This window comes from Sarcophilus harrisii, chromosome 2 (genome assembly GCF_902635505.1).
Source record: "Sarcophilus harrisii chromosome 2, mSarHar1.11, whole genome shotgun sequence".
NCBI lineage: Eukaryota > Metazoa > Chordata > Mammalia > Dasyuromorphia > Dasyuridae > Sarcophilus > Sarcophilus harrisii.
Window position 1 is genome coordinate 11,129,699 of NC_045427.1, and position 5,466 is coordinate 11,135,164.

At 39.2% G+C, this 5,466-nt stretch overlaps 1 pseudogene; it reads right to left on the bottom strand.

Moving 5' to 3' along the window:
• Positions 1-1,368: 1,368 nt before the first annotated feature.
• LOC116421075 lies at positions 1,369-2,739 on the bottom strand (annotated as a pseudogene).
• Positions 2,740-5,466: the final 2,727 nt, after the last annotated feature.

Sequence of the window (5,466 nt, forward strand, 5' to 3'; positions counted from 1 at the left end):
GCAGACTTTTCAACTTTGGGATCACTCCAATTGCTATGAAAACTTTTTTTTTTTTTTTTCCGACAGCTAATTTAAAATGACCTCTACGACTTTTAATTACTACTTCTTTTTTTTTTTTTTTCCTCTAGAATCAAACAGATGAAATTTATTTGATTCTTTATTCACATGTCAGGTCAGCAATTTAGATATTTGAAGGTAATGTTCATGCTATTTCCATTGAGTCTTCTCTTCTAAGAACTAAACATCCCAATTTTTTTTAATTTTATTTTTTTTCAGTCAATGATCATTAAATCATTTCCCAGTTAACATATAGTATGGATCAATGACCCTCAATATTTTGTCTGCTCTATTCTACACCTTCTTCTGCTTATCTTCATTCTAATTTGCTGAGAACTGTTAACATAATATACTTATATTATTACCCAAAGTTTTAACTATTTATTCCAGTTTAGTAGAAACTGTTAATCACATTGCACTATATGCATTTATTTATCTACATCCATCCATTTATCTATCTTTCTATCTACTTATATCTATCTGTCTGGATAACAGCCAGAGCCATGGGCCCCAGGGAAAGGCAAGGCCGCCACTGACTCAGAGGGAGGGCTGTTCCCATAACCTCAACACAAAAACAAATCACAATCCTTCCAAATGACTACCCAAAATGTCCTTTTAATTTTGATCTCTGCAGAAGTGTTTCCCCTGATAGTTTTAGGGAAAATAAAGATAAATTATATGTACACAGAGGGGGAAAGTATTTTAGAATCATCTGCTGAAGGAAGACATCTGGCTGTGATCCATTTTTTCAAACATCAAAGAACAGGTTTTTTTGTTTTAGAGTCCAAAGGACTGATGAAGTCATCCGTGTCCCCTCTGAATTTGAAATAGGCTGATCTATGAAAACTCCATACACGTGGAATCACAAATAGGAAGGATGCAGACTATCGTGATGTCACATTTTTAATTTCGGCGTAGAAAATCGCTCTGAATTGGAAACTACAAATGAGCAGGTGGATTGGTGCTCTCTTTTAGAAATGCCATTCTTATTTTAGAAAACAAAAGGAAACTGAATCCAAAACATTAAACAAAGTCAATTTGGTTGACAAAAAGACAAAATTTTAACTCTTTCCTTTGGCCAGTGGATAGGAAATAACATGATATCTAGTCGTCAGCAGATCAGACAACTGATATGAGGTACATCACCGTATTCAAAAATAGATATATTATATCTCTCTATATATTTACAGACATGGATGCACACAGATTGCTCCAGTTCCAAGGGCTGGGGCTGAAGATAAAAGAACACATTGAAAGGATTAGCACACGGTTCCCCCCAGATCGTGGCCATGGCTGGGTGCCCCCGGTCCTCTAGAACTCCTCTTCCTCCTCGGTGAAGTGGTTCTGCTTTTTCCAGACATTCCAGTGCAGACACTTTGCCAAGCTCTCAAACCAGTCACTCACTGGGTCCCGGAAACAGATGGAGGGGAGAGGGTAACAAGAGGTAGTGATGCTGATGCTGTCTCCATGGCAGATTTCTTGTCTCCTCCGCCCATCAAATGAAACCCACTCTGTGTTCCGAGCTTCTGGTGACAGTGTGATCTTGAGCTCCACGCCGGCGGGCACCACAATGGGCCGGAAGGACAGCGAGTGGGGGCAGATGGGCGTGATCATGATGGCAGGGACGTTGGGGTGAATCATGGAGGCTCCGGCGGCAGTGGCGTACGCTGTGCTCCCCGTGGGCGTGGACACAATCACGCCATCCCCTTGGACTGTTGTTATCAGGTGTCCATCCAGATAAATGTCCACATTCGAGAGGTATGAGGAGGGGCCCCGATCGATCACTACCTCGTTCAGAACCTGGTAGTGCATCATCAGCCTGTTGCTGTCCTTCTCCAGGCCGGCGGGCAGCACCCCATTCTCCTCGATGCCATTCTGCAGCGTAGCTTTCTTTTCCCGGAACTCCTTGACCACTTTGACCTTGAGCCTGCTCCGGAGAATGATGGCAGCGTTTCCTTCGATCACCTGAGTCACATGGGACTGGAAGTTCTCAAAGTTGAATGGGGTGAGAAAGCCGAGGGATCCCAGGTGGAAGGCCATAACCGGAGGCACGCTGCCCTGGAAAAGTGAAGAAGCGTAAAGCAAGGTCCCATTGCCTCCCAGGCAGATAATGAAGTCTATCTATTGGAGATGTCATCGTAACCTTCCCTGAAGGTGCAAAATTTCTTCTTCACGCTTCCAAAATTTTCATCATTCACTATGGCAGGGTCTTCTAGAACTTTTTTTTCCACATAAACAATCATGTTGTTTTCCTCCATAAGATATGCACAGAGGGCTTTAAAAGGCTGCAGGAGACTGGCATCTTGTATCTTTTTTATTACAAGGACACTTTTTGGAGATTTGTTCCATGTCAACCGCTGGCTTGCTGAATCCTGAATGTGCATGATAGTCTTAGGGTTCTGCAGCACACAAGCCTTTGGTCCAAAAGTGGCCACTGGGCACGGCCCATGGAAAGAATGGGTCCTCCTGAACTCTTTCCTGTTTCCCAGGGCATTTGAGGCAGACAAACTCCGAGACTTGGCTCGATCCCGGATGGGATTCTCATAGCTCCAGTCCTCATCTCCATGACATGCTGAACAGCGGAAAGAGGCTGAATCTGGATTCAACTCTTTGCTCAGGCTGATTTTTTCTTGTTCCAACTCCATAGTGGATAAAACGGAACTTCCGTCAGGAAGACACTGACACTCTAATTTCTGAGTTTGAAGAGACTTTTCCACTCGATCAGGGTCACAGGCTTTTCCACTTAAATCAGGATCAGAGGCTTTTCTACTGAAATCAGGATCAGAACTTTTCCACTGAAATCACTAAAGGGTCTGTCAGGTCCCTGTTCCGGCGCCAAAATGTGGTGGTTTTCGGGAGGCAGCCTTAGTCTCAGTTGAAATAAATAATTACTCCAAAATGCAGCCAGCTGGTAAACATGTAAACGTTTATTTCTCCTTCCAAAATAGCCTGATTAGTTGAGGCCTAACTCTCTGCTAGGTTCCAAGAGATCTTGCAGCTTTGTCCTTAGCTTCTGCCTCTGCTTTCTTCAGCCTCCAGTCAGCACCAAATTGGAAGTTGCAATGAATCTCTTGCCTCCAAGATAGGGCTTGTGGGTTCCAAGAGCTTTCTCCGACTCCAAGTAAAACTCTCTCGAGCTCCCAGAGTTTCTAGTAACTCCTCAAGTAACTAACTCAAGTAAGTACCTCCAGTCAGTCCCCAAGCTCCAAGAGCTCCCTCTATATATGTGATCTCCCAAAGGTTAACTCCGCCTTCTGGAGGGAGAGGGATTCTGGGTTATCTCCCAGAGTGTAAAACTCTAACCCTGAACTCTCCAAAACGTGTGAACTCCATTGAGTACTTAGATATTTATAAGCTCTCTAAAGGTGTGAACACAAGCATTGTTCTATCAGTTCCACTTAGTACCTTGTTTCAAGTTGTGGCCCAAAATATCTCTTTCTAAGATCAAATCAATCACACTGAACCATGCCAAACCAGATAACTATTGTCTCTATCAGCTCCAATGTCTTAACACTTTGTAAAGATTCCAACATCTATCTACAAATATCTATCTATATCCATTTATGTATTTATATTATTTGTAAAATAAAACAAGCATTTCTATAACATAATAAAAAAGCTTATGATTGTACATGAAACTGCTAATTCAACAACTATGTGAACACAATTATTAAAAAAAATTTACATAAATAAAATCAGATTTAAACATTAGAGATATTAGTTTATTAATTGTTGATTTTAACTATTATATGGCAGGCAATGTATTAAGATAGAGAATATATATAACAATAATGCTGTTCCTCTTTTCAAGTCAAATCAAGTCAAAAAACACTTATTGAACCCCAACTATGCTCAAAGAACTATGCCGAAGACTTCACAATCTAAATAAGAAAGCATGCAAACAATTATGTACCTACCACATTTATGTGGTTTAAATCAAAGGCATTCTCAAAAAGTAAGTAATGGTACCACAGGGGAACAAAAAAAGGCTTGTTGTAGAAAATGAGATTTTATCTGAGACATAAAAGAAGGCAGTTATGCAGGAAGCCCGATCATATATAATGTCCTTCCATTGATCAGAATATTTTCACAGTCTAAAACTGAAAGGGTCTGTTCTGTTGAAATATCACTTACTTTAAATGGGATGGGCTTTTAAACTAATTTAGGCCATTAAGCCTCTCCCTTCACAAATAAAAAACATATATTATGTTTCTTGGAGGCCACAGTCAAGACTATTCACATTACCTGGTTGTGAGTCTGCCTTAGGGCTTAGTAAAAATTTCAGAGGGGAACCTATCAAGCTATAGTTATAATAGGATTAGAAGTCAAGTAAAAATTAGGGGATGCTGCTTGATAGTGGCCTCTGATGTATAATAATAATATGTAGCAGGAGTATGATGGTTATTTTACTTCCCAAATCATAGAAAGTATTGCTTTAGTAATGTAATGTCTAGTATCCATATTAATAAATTAAATAAAGTCGCTTTCTTTTCAGATTTTGGAGTATTTGTCTCTTCAGGTAGGTCTCAACTGCTATCCTGAGAGATGAATAGACATTTATTTAGTGACTACTGTATCTATGTTACTGTGCTAATTGCTTTAAAAATATTATCTTTTTTGATCCTCTCAATAACTCTAAGGTATATTATCCCAGTTTATAGGTGAGAAAAGTGAGAACAGTGGATGTTAAATGAATTCCCAGAATAAGTATCTGAAAGCAGATTTGAACTTGGGTATTCTACACTCCAGCATTATTGCTCTATCCATCTTAGCACTAATTGCCTCAAGGGAAGTCTTTCCAGTTGATAAAGCAGATATGGTCCCTCAATCAGATCTAAAACACCTACTATTATCATGTTTGGCAACTATATTTTTAGAAGCTAAATACATATATCATTTTAGAACCTTTTGCTCATGATGGAATTGTATGCCTGACAACTGCCATCCCCAAGCACAATGGAAAATCCAGTACAATAAACTGTCATTGAGAGGAGTGATAGATCAGGCTTGCTGGAGGAAGAAAATAAAGCTTAATGGAATCAATTGATCAATCATCAAGCTTTTAGTTAAAACCTTCTATAAAAACTTTATACTAGTCAATGGGCTACGTTAATGAGGATATACATAAAGAAATGTGCCATTATACTGGTTCAGAATTGGGAGGTAGCAAATTTATGTGTAATGCCATATTGAGATTGGTGTCTTCCATGGGAAATATGTAAAAAAAAAATATAAAGAGGGCAGTATTATCAGAAGAAAGATGCAATTAGTAGTGGATCTATGAAAGATAATCAAAATCAATTAATGAATCAGAAAACTTTAGCATTTACTGTTTACCAAATAATATGTACATTTACTATATGACAAAAATCAAATACTACAGCATTTTCTACCTACAGTACTAGACAT